General features: G+C 30.5%; 1 long non-coding RNA gene across 2 annotated transcripts; it reads left to right on the forward strand.

Moving 5' to 3' along the window:
- The first annotated feature begins 2,569 nt into the window (after positions 1 to 2,569).
- LOC103577220 (uncharacterized) lies at positions 2,570 to 8,000 on the forward strand. 2 transcript variants are annotated; one of them, XR_549402.2, is made up of 10 exons: positions 2,570 to 2,626; positions 3,026 to 3,179; positions 3,269 to 3,346; positions 3,414 to 3,798; positions 3,888 to 4,211; positions 4,277 to 4,464; positions 4,538 to 4,610; positions 6,041 to 6,137; positions 6,229 to 6,419; positions 6,516 to 8,000. It is a non-coding gene; the product is annotated as an uncharacterized LOC103577220 (long non-coding RNA). The 2 variants fall into 2 exon arrangements; XR_008403602.1 differs by having other exon boundaries at positions 6,229 to 6,404.
- Positions 8,001 to 17,824: the final 9,824 nt, after the last annotated feature.

A 17,824-nucleotide genomic window follows, 5' to 3' on the forward strand; every position in this document is an offset into this window, starting at 1 on the left:
ATAATTTTGTGTAGTTACGTGTGTTTTGGTACGGAACATAGTCTTCGACAGGCCACCAGCTGATTCATATATACCAAAGTAAATAAAAATTCAAAAACTCATAGATAATTATTTCACTTTATTAATCAATAAACTAACTGGAAACAATATTTTTCCAGATTGTTGGCGTGTGTATCTTGTTTTATTGATATATGCTTATAATTCTTCCTCTTGACTATATTAACTGGCCTTATAATAAACACTACATATCAAAATAAACAAACATAACCTAACCTCAATTATAATTATTCAATTTCGTGGTAATCTGTATGTTTGCTATTCATAGTTTAATGGAATTTAAAAAGAAATTTAACGGGTTTTATTGCCCTGTGATACCTGATATAGTTAATGGCTTCTGGACTAAAAATTTGATTTTTAGGAGTTTGGCTGGTTAGATTGACCTGTATTTCTTGAAAATTAAAAATTTTTTTTAAATTGAGAGCTAAAAATTTAACTTTTACCATTAATATTTATGCATCGTTATTTTTAAATTACAATTACTTATAAAATAGTAGAGAATATTTGAAATTTTATGCGTAATTGTCATAATCATACAAATCACTTTACATGAAAAAATGAAAATCCTACCAAAAAGATTCTCTGTTATAATGTCACGCCAAGTACACGTTCAACATTGACCTCTTATTGCATCATACATCATTTTTTCGCAGAATATACTTAAATCAAAAACCAGAACTACTAATAAGTAACTGGGATATTATGAAGATAAAAAAAAATATATTGATTTAAAATATACAAAGAAAAAAAAGTTATTTGAATGTATTTGGTGTGCGTTAGCGTGATAAATATGTATTTTTAGCGACACGATGTATTTTAATTATTAAATATTGAAGTAGTATTTTGAATTAATTTCGGTTCGATTGAATTAATAGTGCACATCAATCGTATAAAGATAACTTTTTTTATTTTTATGTTTTGAAAATAGTACATTATGTAACTTTGTTATACTTTTGAATTGTTTTATATTTAGATAATTGTTACATACTGGAAAATCTCCAGTTTAATTTAATTATTCAAAAATTATTTCCAGTATCTATAAACAATGGTCACTGATCCTGGTCACAGCACCACTGTTACATACTCGAAAATTTCCAATATTAATTAAAATATTTTTAAATATTTAATTTTCAATTAATGTCCAGGTTTGACCTCGTTAGAGTGTCTATAGACCCCTAGTGGGCCGTGGTCGTTGATTATTTTATAAATTATTATTTTTATTTAATTTTCGCGATTTGAAATGTAGTGCCGCGCGACTCGGTTTCCATATTGTTTATTAGGATGTGGGATTTGGATAATCCTGGACAGCCGGTGGCAGCGCCCAGGACTGGATTAATTATTAGGTCACCGGTGTCAGCGTTCCTAATAGCAGGACAGGAAGTGAGGACCGCCGGTATCAGCGTTTCCCAATGTACGGGTGAAACCTTGGGGTGCCCATGGTACCCCAAAAAAGGAGTTAATTGATTTAAAATTAATTGTGGTTTATTAATTACTTATGGAGAGTAGAGGTTCGAGCTCCATAAGCTCTCTCATAAGACTGACTATTTAGTCATTATAAAAATATAACAAAGCCAACAGAGTTGACAAAATGTTGACGATGCATCTCAGGTTCCCTGTGAGAGAATCGTCGTGGCCCGGGTCTCATGCGTCGTCATCTGTTTAGACTATCCGCGAGCCACGGCGATTCCCTTATAGCAAGAGATTTCCGTTACATTGTTGGTGATGAATAGAATAATATCACCAACAAAATAACGATTTATTAATTTATTTATGATTCTAAGAAGTGTCGAACCGTTTATTAGCCCACCGTGGCGAATAAATAATTCGAGACTTCAAAAAAAATTTTCTAAAATTTTTATTTAAATTTAATTAGAGCCAGAACATAACATAATATTCTGAATTGATTGTCCTTAATAGTGCACACCGAATTCAATCCAGTTACATGGTATTTTTTTTATTTCAGTATTTTTTGCTTAAAAATTATGTTTTATGTAATAAAGGATCAATATTGAGCGTGTACTTGACGTGACCTTATAACAGAGAATCTGCTTTTGATGGGACATAAATTATATTCGTTAATTATTTATATTAAACATCATTTCTGCATCATAGTAGAAAGTATTTCTCAATGTTATTGACAGAAAATACAATAATTTTTTCCGACTGTCAAATAGTATTGAAATTCTAACACAATTATAATTTTTAACGTTTTGAATTATCACCAAATAGCTTCCAATTAATTTTATTTAGTTATAAATTCATTAATCGTAAGTCATGCAAGCGTACTTTTTATTAATTTGAATAAGATTGCGCCAGTTTAAACAAACAAACATAAGCAAATTCTTTAATGTCATTATTGATTCAATTGTGACTTCAAATTTTTTTGAAATATAAACTTTTCAATCATAGACCTAATAAAATTTAATGGTATTAGCACAGTATTTACATACTTGATAGAATTCGCAATAACTGCGGTCTAGTGACACTACAGTGAATTAATATATATTGACATCCTGTATGCTGGGTTTTATACTCATTCGTGATCTAACGGTTGCAAGAACTTTGAAAGGTAAGTGTGGGTCTATTTTAAATTTTTAATTATATTTTTTCTAATACCGTAAGAATTATTGATGGTTTTTTCTTTGACCCCATTGTGATTCCGAAAACGAATATTCTAGAAACGTTTTAGTGAAATATGATATCGAGGCTACTTATTTAAAAAAATGTATTAATCTTTTTTTAAGTGTGTGTGGTCTCATAAGTAATTGCTAATTAAATGGTGCTTGTGAGTCCCATAGATTCTTTCTTTCTTCAATTTTGATTTGTTAAATTTATTAAGGTTATAAAGTTGTTCGAAATTTATTCTATTGATCAATTGTTGTATATTAATACTATGTGTGACTTGGAAAACTTCTATATGGTATTAATAATTTCTTTGTCTCGTAAAATAATAATTGTATTTTTTCAGATTGTTTCAAATGACGAAAAAATATTTGCTTTGTTAGTCGCTTCTGATGGATATTATGTATAACCAAAAAATGATTTTGAAAAAGAAAAAAATACCATTATACTTTAAAAAGTAGTGAAAAAAAAAAATAAAGCCCACGTTGTATTTTACAACAGTAAGTAATCAGAGAAGTTGTCTTGTATTTAATAAATTGATAAAAATTTTTAATTGATAGCTTTTTTTTTAACAATTTTTTTTTCTTAGATGACTTCGCATTGCTTCAAAAATTAAGCAATAATTTAATCAATCCTTCCACAATAAATTTACATCGGCTACTTGATGGTAAGTATTATTTTCCTGAATGTTTAAAATTTTCGTCAGGTTATTGAACTTTTTATAATTTTTTTAGCACATGAAATCTCAAAACGTCCAGAGCCATCAACTCATTTTCACTCTCAAAATAAGGAACCAAGTAATTTAGTTGGTCTGAGTATTAATTATGATAACATAGATTGTCAGCAATCTACACAGTATAAAATAATTAATCAAGACTGTGCTAGCGATGCAGATCATGTATTAAATTCTAGTAACTGGCATGATAAAATAACAGATATTCGTAAATATGCAAGCTGTCTTGATATATTCTCCCAACGCAAAAGAGTTATTCGGTTTATTATTTATAGTTAAGAATGACTTCTTAGATCTGAATAACCTCCATCAGCTCATGCCTTTATCACATACAGAAAATAACGAAACCATCGAAGAAGCGAAAGATTGCATTTTATTTCACAACCGTGAGTGTACCAAATAAGTTGCTTGATTTTCAAAGTTAATGATAAATCATGACTTTTATTATTTTTTTTTCTAACAACTTTTTTTTCAGGTGATCGGGTGGTGCTTAGTAATGTTGATGAGACTTTAAATTATCCCTCAATAGTAAATTTATACCAGCAACTGGAGAGTAAATTATATTTTTTCGATATTTAAAATCTTTGCAAGATTTTTACATTTTTCATCGCTTTTCCAGCACATGAAATACAAAAAAATACAGAACAACTAATTTTCACTCTCTCAATAATGAGCCAAGTAATTTATTCGGTTTAATTAGTAATTGTGATGAAATAGACTGTCAGCAATCAGGACAGTTTAGAATAATTGATCAAGAGTGTGCTAGTGACACAGATCATATATTAACTTTCAGTAACTGGTATGAACAAATAACCGAAATCCGTAAATTAGCCAGCTCTTCTGATATGTTTTTTCAATTTCAAGAGTCATTCGGCTAATTATCATTGGATTGCTATGACTTGTTGGACCAGGTGAACTCCGCCAGCTTATGCCTTTACCACAAACCAAATTTATCAGGATGGCATGATCCCCAAAAATTTATTGAAAATTTAGATGAAAAAAAGAAAAAAAGACAGATATAAACATTTTAAAAATTGAAAATGTTAATTTGGGTAAGTCATTTACTTTTATTGTTTAAGATATTTAATAAAATGGTACAACTGTAGTCATAGGCGATTGTTTCAGTGGGATTATATATTGTTTCAAACAATGTCTCAAATAAAACAGATAAAACTAATGATATCATTCACAAAAGATGGTAAAGTATCGAATTTATGTTATCAATTTTTAAATTTTATGTTGAATTCATCGAAGTACATCTTAATGTATTGTCCTGATTACTCAATGCAGTAGAATTTCGCAATATGATCTAGCAATTAATTGAATAAAAATACAACACCTAATCAAAACAGTATATATAAGATGATCAAAATTAGTAAAATTTTAAACTTTTTGAAACAACTGCAGTTAGTTAAAAACTAAGTAAGGAAAAAAAAATTTAATTTAAGTTGGTGGAATTTTTAAGACTACTCTTAAATTTTAAATTTCTTTCTTTATTATGATTATTTAATCATTGTTATTCAATAATCGTGCAAATGTTATTGTAACTATTATTTTAGAAATAAGTTGAAAATATCTATAAAATTATTTTAAGTTTTGAACTTTTTTTGTAGAAAATATTCTTGATTATTACTGCACTACTTATATGTCGTAGTTTTATTCATAATCGAAAAATTTGGAAAGAAAAGGGAAAAAACTGTTTTATTATATTATAATAGGACCATGGTTCTTTCTCTATATACTTGAATATTTATTCATTATCTATGACTCTGCTTACACAAAAACAAAAGTTTACCAAAAAAAAGTTAGTTCACTTTTTCGTGCATCAATAGTAATTGAAAGAAAATTTTACTGTTCGTCTTTTGAATTTACAATAAAATAACTGTAATCGTATAGTATGTATTACTTTTTTTTTTTTTTTTAATAAATTTATAAGATTTCTTTACCGTTGTAAACTAATAATTAATTTCTTATCATTGTAAAAAATAACATTTTTTTGCTTAATAATCCTATGTAATTTTATACATTACAGTCCTTTCAAGATTGAAATCTTCTTTTTAGTAGGTAATGATATACTATACGGTCTAAAAATTTCATATCAAAAAACGAAGTTAAAATAATTTTCATTCATTTGGTTCTCGGATATCATTAAGTGATAAAAAAACGATCGAGGATAATTAGTATTATGAAAAATTGTTTACTGCAAATTCAAAAACTTATTATTTTAGGGATTCTCTAAGATGTCCTCAAACTTATAGCAGCATTTTTAGATCTTAAAAGTTATTAGCATTTCAATATATTTACAAAATTTATCAAGTTGACTGATATTCATAATTCACGATAATATTCATAAATAGAAAAAAGAGAATTGAAGGCGAAACTTATTTGAATAATATTGATCAATCAGAATTATTAAAGGTCTAATATAACTAAATATTTAGAAGTTGTGAAATGATAAAAATTCTATTTAACTAATCAATAAGTAGTTTGAATATTTACTTTTAATGAATTACCGAAGACAGCACAAAGTCGAACTCTGAACATTTTATAAAATACGATTTTTTAATTAAATATGGCTTCAGAGCTTAATGAATTATTTATAATTTACTGTAAAATTTTCGATTACAGAAATCTTATATTTCACAAATATTAAATGTGAGTTATACGATCAGTTATTAACACAGGACGATGATGTTGATGCCGACATTCCAGTTGATAGCATGAGGTATCTTTATTTTCAATTATTCTATATAGTTATTTAATTAATTATATTCAATCTTTATGTTTAATTCCATAACGAGAATAATTTTTTTCAGATATCATAATTCTTCCGATTCGATACCTAATCTATCAAACTTAAGTGCCATAAATAATTGGTCAGATCATGATTATTCATTATCATTTGAGAAAGTTCATGAAGATATAAATAATAACTCTACTGAGATTTTCCATTCTACTATTAATACAGATCAACGATTATTTGATAAAACGGGTAATTATACAGCTGGTAATTTTTGGCAATCAAGTTATTAAATTATTCACGTAATTGAAATGTGCTTTATCACTGAACAGTGATGCCTTTTTATTTCTTTTTTAAATTTAGACTTAGAAGATCCTGATTATATGCCAGATATTAATCGAAGTCCAGAGTCAATAACTCAAAATCTAAGTGAAAAAGATATTTCAAGGAATGCTATTGAGAAGGGATCTAATGTAACGAAAAATGTCAATCTTCTGGCGTTTGGAAATGAAGATGTTGAATTAGATCAAATAATTTTACGGTCGGGTGCTCCTGACCCGTCTAAAATGCATGTGAAGAATACTAAAGATAAAAAAGAACATTATTGTGGTTTTTGTAATAAAAAAGTTCATCGATATGGTAGACACTTAGCTGTTCATGAAAAAATTCCTGAAGTCGCTTTAATTTTAAAAATGGAAAAAAAGAGTAAACAGTTCAAAGCTGTAATTGATAATCTGCGTATAGCTCACGATTCCAAATGAAACACTGATCCTACTGTCAACGATGGAGAGTTGATTGTTTTACAGCGTCCAAATAAATTAAAAGTTGAAGAAGATAATAAGGAGCAAATTAAAATTTCTGATGAAGTGCTGAAAGAAAACGAATCCGGCAATGAAGAATTAAATGATCAAGAAGGAATTAAAGAGAATCCTGTCGATGAAATAACTACGAAAGAAAAAGACGCAAAAATCATAACTCCTATGGATTATACCTTATGTCCTGATTGTAAAGGATTTGTAAGGATTTGAAATGTTCGGCATCATTTCAAAAAATGTTTGAGGCGTAAAAATAAACCTACAAAAACTGGCAGTGTTTTGCCTTTAAGTAGAATGCTAACTGGTCGGATTCATGAGTATGCTAATAATATTGTGAAACGTGACGTTTTTCCATATTTACGTGACGACAACATTATAGCTGGTATCAGATATGAAGAGTTGGTCATTTTGTACGCTAATGAGCTCGCTGAAAAACTTCCAGCGCTAGAAGATCACGCTATGATCCGCCGAAAATTGCAGATAATAGGTAGGCTTATTATAGCAGCTAATAAAATTGCAGTACCTGAAAAGCATACTTTAATGTCTTTACTGTTACCTAAAAACTTTCAACTGTGCATGAAAGCTGTGTATGATGTAGCTGGCTACAATGAAAAAGAACGGTCTTTTACAGCCCCTTCCACTGCGGTTGCAATTGGCACATCACTTAAATATATTCCCGATAAAAAATGTTTAGAACCAAGCATATATGATTGGATCCAAATAGTCAGATATGCTTGGATCCAAATTTTAGCGCGATCCAATCGGATCCAAACAGATCTGGCAATATCCAAAGAGATCTCATTATATCCAAGTATATCCAAACAGATCTTAAAATATCAAAAGAGATCCAAACAGATCTCAAAATATCCAAAGAGATCCAAACAGATCTCGTTATATCTACGAATATATAAGTGTATCCAAGCAGATCTGCGTAAATATCGATCTTTAAAGAAATTGATTTAAGTACATATATATAAAGAAGTTTTACTACATTCTAATGAATGTATGTATAAATATATTATACTTCAGACCATTCTAGAAACAATACCTACTCACATCTTGGATGTTATTGCTATTAACTCTTAATGCTTTTGATGAAACTATCTATAACATATATCAAAATTCAATTGGTATTTAAGTCAAAAAAAATAGTTGCATACTTCAGAAACATTGATTAAACTGATTTATTTTATTTATTCATTACAATATCAAGTATAAGATTTAAAATTAACGCATATATCAAAATCAGTAAGAAAAATACAAATTTTTAATTTTCGTATATAACTCAGATATTCGTGTGTAAGTAGACAAAAAAAAAACTCTACATTTAATGTCTTATTCGCAGTAGAACCCCGACAGTTCGACGATTCAGGAGCCTTACCTGCATTTAAATATTATTGGATCTGACCAAATATGACTACATATAGACACACATATCTGGATATAGTCATAAATTCTTGGATATACGTATATCTGCTTGGATATGAATTATTTTTGTATCTATATATTCACGTACATACAGTTGGGTCTGAACAGATATAACTATATATGCTTGTATATGCTTTGATATAAGCATATCTGCATGAATATCAATTTTTATATCTGCTTATATGTAGTTAGATCTTAGCAGATACACTTATATATGCTTAGATATGCGTATATTTACTTAGATATCAATTTTAATACATCTCTATATCTGCTTATATATGATTAGATCTGAGCAGGTATAATTATATATGCTTATATCTAGCAAGATCAGATATTTGGATATAAACAGATATAGCCAGATCTAGACATATCTGGTAGGATCCAAACGTTTTTTATCGTGTTGCTGAGTTTTTAATTACGGTTTACATTCAAAGAGAAGATAGTCTAAATGGAAAGCAAACTGAAAATTTCATCAAATTAGCAAATAAAAAGTTTGAAGTTATCAACCAAATAGCAGCAGAAACTTTAGCAAAAAGAAAACGAAACAAAATAATTAATCTTCCCAGTTGCGCTGATATTGATAAGATGACAGTTTATCTAGAGGAAAAGCGTAAGACTGCTTATGATTCGCTTCAAATCAAATATTAATATCAAGCTTGGCTTGAGCTCGGTGAAATGATACTTTTGTTGTTACAAATTTTCAATCAAAGACGGCAAGGTGAAATCTCGAAAGCTGAAATCGAAGAATTTGAAAAGTGCACAGGTATAGATGGACAAACGAATAAGGACACATTTAATTCATTCACTGAAAAATGTAAAGACATTGCTAAAACGTTTTTTTATTTTCAAATCCACGGAAAATAAAAAATTGCAACGTACTGTTCCAGTTTTGGTGCATACGGGAATATATGAAAGTCTTCAACTCTTTTTAGACTTGCGTGGAACCGCAGGGGTTTCTCCTGAAAATAAATTTATTTTTGGTTTACCAGGATTAACCAATAAACGTAAGAGATGCTTACATGTTTATGCTGTTATGTCGAAACACTCTGGTATATGCGATGCTGATGATCCTTCGTCCCTGCGCGGAACTAATTTAAGAAAATATATTGCTTCTTTACTAGCAGAATATAATTTATCTGATAGCGATTTGACTGACTTAGCTAATTTTTTGGGTCACGAAGAAAAGATAAAAAAGAGTCACTACCGTCAACGAACAAACTGGGAGATTCTGGTAGTGTCCCAGTTTTTAGAAAGAGGGAGTAAGCCTTTGAATTTTGCTAAACATGTTTATTTCTTCAGTTCTCAGTTATTTTTTTTTTAAATAGCATCTATGCTTAACGACACTTTTTTAACTTCTCGCTTTAAAAATTGAAAATTTTCAAAAAAAAGGAAGTTATCGGTTTCGTTTCGATTTTCGAAAATCGAGTTTTCGTCCGATGTTGACGTTTTGAGATCCTAGGAAGCTATTCTGACTATTTTCGGATGAACGTCCGTGTGTATGTGTGTGTGTAAGCTTCTTTTTGTCCGACAATATCTTTGGAACAAATCAACGAATCAAAAAAAATAATTTTCAAGTGTAATTTTCATATGATATGCACATTCCGTAATTAAACATTGTTTGTGAGGCCAGGCCTCGGAACTACCGATAGATAAAAAAAAATATTATCAATTTAATTTGAAATCTATAATGGACGAACGAAATATATGCAATCAAATTACTACGTTGAAATACATATAGAATGCAGATCATAATATAATTTTCGAGACATTACAGCTATTCCTTAATCTTAAGTTTGAATAAATATTAATGAAAATGTTTATTTCCAAGAACTTAATGATAAAATAGTGTTAGAAAATTATATAAACTATCTTGACTGGTGATATAAAATATTTAGACGTTAAGAGTATTGAGTTACTGAATTTAAATACTAATTAAATGTAATCTATTTATTAAAGTTTAGTATATATTTACATCAATGCATCATAATAAATGGTCTGCATTGAGTGAATTCGTCGTAATTTTCCTTGGTAGAATATCTCAAAATATTTTGTCATTCCATTTGTGAAAAATTTATTGTCGTTATCAATGAATTGAACGTTTGCATTGCCAAATATAAGGATTTATTGATAATTATTTTCTGCACTACTTCATATTCAGGGTTTTTTTGTATGAAATTTTACTGTGTTACTAGCTTAAGATACTTAATCAAAGAGAAAAATACTGTGTTCTCGCTTATTTTGCCAGTGGATATTTTTTCGCTGGTTTTTTGTTATACCACTTATTTGAATTTCATTCCTCCGTTAAACAATCATAGGATATATAAAAATAAAGTTGAATAATATCTTTCTGGTCTCTCTTTTATTGGTATTTTGTTACGGATTCATATAAAAGTAGACAGTGCTTCTAAAGTAAAGGCATTGATGGTGAAAAAATATTGTTCCTTCGTTGAAAATATAATCATTTTACTTCCACATATTAATACCAAGAAGTTATGCTTTTGAAAAGTTAAAGTTCACAAAAGATGAATTCAATGGACCCATAAGTACCACTTTCGAAAAATTTAAAAGATTTTATATATTGCTTGTAAGGCCAGTCTGAGTAATACTAGCACTTAAGTAGATAACGATCCATGGAATTTGAATATATTATCATATCTATGATGATTGCATGCATTATTCAATATATGATCATTGAAAGTTCGGAAATAGCTATATAACTAGCAAAAATCCATAAATTATTTTCGACGATAATATACTATTAGTTTTACGAAGTGGTACTTATGGAGCCATGCTTTGATAGAGCCCAAGTTCAATAAATATAAATTAAGTGGCTTCATTAGTACCAGCATTAAAAACTCAAAAAGATACTAAACGGTGTTTATGAGTACAGGCCTTATATGTACCACTTAATCTATGAGGCATTATTAGCAGTATATACGGAAAAAATGTGGAAAGAAATTTTTTTTTGTTAGCGCATTTGGGGCAAAAACTAGCTATATATTTCAAAATAAAATCGTTTTTTTTTGAGATGCATAAAATTTTCATGTTCATTTTTATGTATGCTCATTTATTATTATATTATATATACCTATATGTAGTTAAATATATATATATATATATATATATATATCCATACATAGAAACAATCGAAAATTATATATTCCCATGCATTGTTATATATGTCCCATATATGGACATAAATGATCTATATATGACCATATATAATTCGTTTTTCCCGGGTTAATATTTTATCCCCTGGACATTAACCATAATAACCACTAATATCGTCCCCTGGACGTTAAGTGAATTTGACATTGACAGCATTCCCTGGATGTATCCTTAATCTAACTTAATTGTTGTCCACTGGACCTTAATCACAGACACAACACTGAATTGACTCTACTTAAAACTTTACTTTGTTTCGTACTATCAATATCATCACTATCTTTTTCTCAGAAATTTTTTCTGACTCTACATTTCCAATAAAAATTCTCCATTAATTTATTTTTATTACAATTTTACTAATTTATTTAACTCACTTAATTAAATTTATTGATTAATTAATTTTGTTTCAATTTAATTATTTATTAATTAGTTTTCCGCTTATAAGTTTCACAATCAATTCGCCTTTAATTATTATACACTAATTTTATTCACTACAAAATAATCCATTTCTTTTATTTTACTCCGTTTCAATTAATCACAATTTCTGGCGTTCTTTTACGACTTAAATTTATTTAGAAATTTTATTTATAATTATTTTATGATTAATATTAGACTAGATTAAGTTTGTCAATTGACTACAAAATTCGGCCAGTGAGTTGGTGCCACCCGGGCCTGAATTTATGGTCGGATTCGAGTTAATTATTTAGTAGATAATCAATTCGGCCAATGGAATAAATTTTGGCCTGAATTAAATAAGAAAATTAATTTATAGCGGCCAATGGGTCTGGAATAAATTAATAATTTAATAATAAATTTAATGTGAATTATTTACCGGATTATTCACGCAGAAAATTTATTTTATTCCGGCCGATAGACCTTGAATAAAAGAATACAGACTTGTCGACAAGATGGCGGATAAAAGTGGCACGACAACGTTCGAGAACACGAGACTCGACGCGTGGTTTAAAGGGCCGACGGGCCTGAAACTACCAATTTATTTATGCGGAACAAACGGAAAGATACTAAATAATTAAGTATAATTCATTCGGCCGATTAAAAAAATTAATCAGGGACTTTAATTAATTATAATTTACCTCTAATTTATAGCAGCAACCAGATAAGGATTGTAGCTAATGTTTGGCTATTTCCTTTATTGGCTCCTCGGGTTTTTATTTCCAATGATTTGCTCGGTCTCTGGACGCCGCCTTTCCCTCTCGTTCTATGTTATAGCCACTCGTAATTAACTTTTGAAGAATTTATAACAACCTGTCAAGGATCAGAACGCATTAGTATTTTTTATTTATTATTTAATTAATAAAATTATCGGCCTACAGGCCTGATAACCGAAATTTCATTAAAGACAACCGCCTCGTTCCACGTAAAGCGGAAACGGACTTAAGTAGTATAGCAGGGGGGTTTACCCCCCCCCCCCCCGATAAAACAGATTGTGGGTTCTTATCCATGCTAAATTACCGGTGGAGGGTAACCTGCTGGCGATCGGTAAGGCCTGTTTGATCAGTAATACTCGTATTGGCAGTTAGTAAACTCTGATTTGGCAGTCTATAAGATCTGTTTTGTTGAATGAAATTTGCTTTTGAGCTCATTTTCTGGCACTATTTAAACTTATGGTTGCCATTTTGAGCTCATATATTTTTTTCTGGTTGAACTGAGCTCGTTTTTGACTAGATGTCGCTTACACTCTGTTTTGAGTGGGAAATTTTGAAACAAAACAGACTTCGTGATGGCGCTCAAGGTTGAAGATTTTCAGTCTATCAGCCTTGAGCGTCATAACGAGGTCTATCTACATATCCAATCGATATTTTATATATTGAAACTGGGGTGTTTAAGGGTACATGCGAGGAGCATGCGAAGAGCGTGCCATCTGGTGGTTTAGTTCCCCCCACTCTTTTTTCTAAAGATGGCGTCATCTAACAGCTCTGGGCTTGTTTTCCTCAGTTTGTGATGTCATCCGGCAGGCTTAAAGTTGTTTTTGACGTCATTTAAGAAGTCTGAACTTGTTTCAAAGTTTGAGTGGGGATACAGGTCTGAGCATTGAGCTCACAAGCTCTGATCCAGTCAGTCTACGCTGAGAAGAGTTGAACAGTTCACCCCCCGTGAGTTTACATTTATGGCTGAATTAATTGAAAGTGAAAAGATTTTTCTTTGCAATAATTACCCGTTTGCTGAAAGTTTTGAAGATCTTATTGAAGGGTTTTTTGGTGACGTGTCTCCTCCCAAGTCTATCGGTAAATTTATTGACGATACAATCGCGTTCGCGAAAAACACTGAAATTACTCACGGTGTTCGATTAGAAGCATCTTGTATAAGCTGTTATGATAGAAAGATTTTGTCTAGAAGGTTACTGTGAAAACTACTGAAAAGTTGGTGAAACTGGAAAAACGTATAACAAATAAATAACGATGAGTCGTTTTTCGAACTCGAAAATACTTTTGTATGCCGTTGTTCTCGAAAAAAATCGTTTTTAGCATTTCTTTCTCTAACGATATCTCACGAACAAATTAACCAATTTTCATGGCTAAGGCAGCAATCGACGTATTTTATTGAGTTCTAGAGCTGATTAGAATTTAAAGTCGATAATATAAGTCGATTTTGATGAATCAATAAAAAACTAAAAAACAAAGTATTTTTTTTTTTTTTTCGTAATTCACCAATATTTTCGAGTCTACTTAATTAAATGATCGAAAATTTCCAGAAAAGTCGATAGTCAACAAGTTATTTCGATTGCCGCCTTAACTATTTAAATCAGTTCATTAGTTAAAAAGTTATAAAGAGTTTACATACATACTCACACACACACACACACACACACACACACACACACACACACACACACACACACACACACACACACACACACACACACACACACACATTATTCTGAAAATAGCCAGAATAGCTTCCTAGGATCTGAAAACGTCAACATATGATGACATTTCGCTTTTCGAAAATTGGGTTGAAAACAATAACTTCCCGAATTTTTTGAAAATCGTCGATTTTCTTAGCGGGGAGTTAAAAAATGGGTTTTATTATTTCTTTCTCCCACCATATTTCTTAGAAAAATGATCTGATTTTCATGTTTGAAGTAGGAAACGATCCGTTTTGATAAAGTGCTAATGCTGATCAAATTTTGAAATTATTTAGTTCAGTTATTTCAAAGATATTTACAAAAAACTGTTATTCATCACATATTATTTTCTCGATACTTCTTAGACAAATGACCCGATTCTGATGGTTGAGGTGGAAACCGACGCGTTTTAATAAATTCTAAAGTTCATTAGATTTTGGAATTGTTTGGTTGAGTTGTTTTAATGACATTCGCAAAAAACTGTTTTTTACCATTTCTTTCTCCCACGATAACTCTCGAACGAACTGTCCGATTGAGATAACTAATACAGCAATCGACGCGTTTTATGGAGTTTTAGAGCTGATTAGATTTTGAAGTCGATCGTATAAGTTGTTTCTGAGATATCTAAAAAAAATTTTAAAAAAAATTTTTTTTTTTTCATGATTGGCCAATATCTTTGAGTCTACTTGATCGAATGATCTGGAATTTTCAGAAAAGTTGATGGCCAAAAAGCTCTTTCGATTGCCACCTTAACCATCCAAATCGGTTTATTAGTTAAAAAGTTATAAAGAGTTTACATACATACATACACACACACACATACATACAGACACTCGGACATCATTCTAAAAATAATCATAATAGCTCCCTAGGACCTCAAAACGTCGACATCTGATGAAATTTCGATTTTTGCAAATCGGGGCAAAAACAATAACTTCCCGAATTTTTCGAAAATCGTCGATTTTCTGAGTGAGAAGTTAAAAAAGTTTGTTCATTTATAAATGTAAGTCTTTTAATTAATACATGTTCAATAGTTATATTCATTCTTTGTTCAAATCGTTCTCGATCTCTTGCTGCTTGTTCCCATTCACCTCTTCTTGCTTGCTCGTGCGCAAATCTCCATACATACATGTAATGTATGGTTGGCTTTGGATTAAATTGAACAGTCTTTATATCATTTTTCGTACGATGCTGCTTATAGGATTATATTTGACTATGCGGTCATGTATAATGAGGCAATTAGCTGATGTATGCGCAGGAAATTGATTTGCAGATTTAAATTGCAAGCGAATGTCCACTGGTCCAGATTTTATTGATTCGTTTTTTTTCGGGCAATTGATATCATACAGTGGTGCTTGTTCCAAAAAAATTTTCTTCGTCAGCAGTGGCTTAGGTTCTTTTTTGTAGTTTGAAGTTTGGAAATTTATATCCATGTCATATAACAGAGCATATTGATTGTTAGCAATGTTGAGGTTCAAATTCCCATAAGAATAACTCTGAAAGTTTAAAAATAATTTTATATCTCTGATGTTGCAGTGATCCAATACACTAGCATTTTTAGTTGTATCATCTCTTCTTGCAGTCTGAAATCCAAGGATCACAAAACGTGGTTTTTCAAGCTGCGTAGAGGTTTTTACTGCCCAAATGTGCTTCGAAGTATTTGACAATAAAGGATACTCATATAGCTCCCAAGCACGGAAACTGATTGAGATAGCTGGATCAATTGTGATGTAATTAAAAGTTTTAATTTTTTGTTTGTCCGACATAGTCACATATGGTACAATCCACTCGAAATTTTGGATTGTAATTTTAACAGCTTCAGCATAAACCCCAGCAGCAGGTGTGGCTACAATGTATGCATTCAAATCAGAATTTGACCTTATTAAAATCAATTCATGTTTTGCATTAATGACAACTTTATGGTAATCTTCAGCAAATCCAAGCAAAAGACTCAGTGGTATAGGTACATCGAAGTAGCCATTGTCATTGTGTAATTTGTTGACAGCTTCATCCACAATCGAGCCTGAATTTTCTAGTGTATTTTGTTGAGCTGACTCAGTGACGTGTTTCCTTTCCTGAAACTTGTGATAACAACATTTTTGTTACGATCAATCTCAACACCATTGAGTTCGTAGCGTATTCCTTCAAACATATAATAAACTGTCATGTTGACCATGTGAGTAGTTGCACTTACAGCTGTACCATCAGACTTTGTGAATTTTCCGTACACATGTAATGTACTTTTACTTGGAAGTAGACACAAACTTTGATGTGGAATGGCAATTCTTATTTCATCGCTGTTGTTAAATGTTGATGAAGCATATGGTAGATGAGCATGCGCTTTATAGTGTGTAATGGAGTCATCAAAAATTATTTGTTGTTGAATATTTAAGATTTCCGCCTTGGTTGTGTATGCGTCAAACAACAAAAATAAATTTTTATTTTCTTAATTTATCACGTAATTTTAGTCCTAGGCTCTGAAGAAACTGAGCGTTTTGATGTCTTAACACCTTGTGAGGTTCTCGGCGACTGATGTTGCTTCACCATGCTGCCATCTTCTTATAACTAGCACCACTTTTTGTCTCATACACGATATCTATTATTTTATAGACTTTATATGCAGCCATATGGTTATCACCTCACCTCTGAAATTAGTCAGTTTTCCGTCTTGATTTACAATTCTCAGTCTGAGATTCTGTATTGCCTGTACGGAGATCGGTAGATAAATGACGTGTGATGGTAATTCAACAATCACTTATCAAGGGGGCACACTTGAGAGAAATTCATGAATAGTGTGGACTTTGTGTTCATTTATGTAAGCACCTAATGTAATGTTGCAATCAAATCTCAGAGCATTGAGTTTAAATATCTTTACTGGTAAATCTGATGAGTGAGTTTTATGTCGTGTCAGCTTTAGGTTTGTAAATCCCAGTAGTCTACCAATAGAATGTTGTGGTGTACAATTCAAAATTTGATTACATTTAATTTTACTTCTCAATTCATTATCATTAGCTCTTATGCTGATGCTGAGTCTTTGTAATTTTTTTTTTAATATATTCTTCAATGTCAGTGATTTCGTAACTTTCTGTTGGTATCGTCAAGACTCTCTCTTCAACAGTTTCATATTATTCAGCTTCTATATTTTTTTCAATCACTGAGTTATTTATATTATTTTCCGTCACTGAGATATTCTCATCAAACTTTGTAATTATTGCTACATTTCTTTTAGCTCTTTTTTTCTTGACTACTTTTTTATCTTCAACATTATTTTTATTGTCAATACTATTTGTATCAATTTTTGCAATATTAATATTATCCACAGGATAAGAGACATAAAATATATTAGCACCAAAATCAATATTGTGTATTGAATTGAATGTTAATAACTCTACAAATCC

Source organism: Microplitis demolitor, chromosome 1, assembly GCF_026212275.2.
Source record: "Microplitis demolitor isolate Queensland-Clemson2020A chromosome 1, iyMicDemo2.1a, whole genome shotgun sequence".
NCBI lineage: Eukaryota > Metazoa > Arthropoda > Insecta > Hymenoptera > Braconidae > Microplitis > Microplitis demolitor.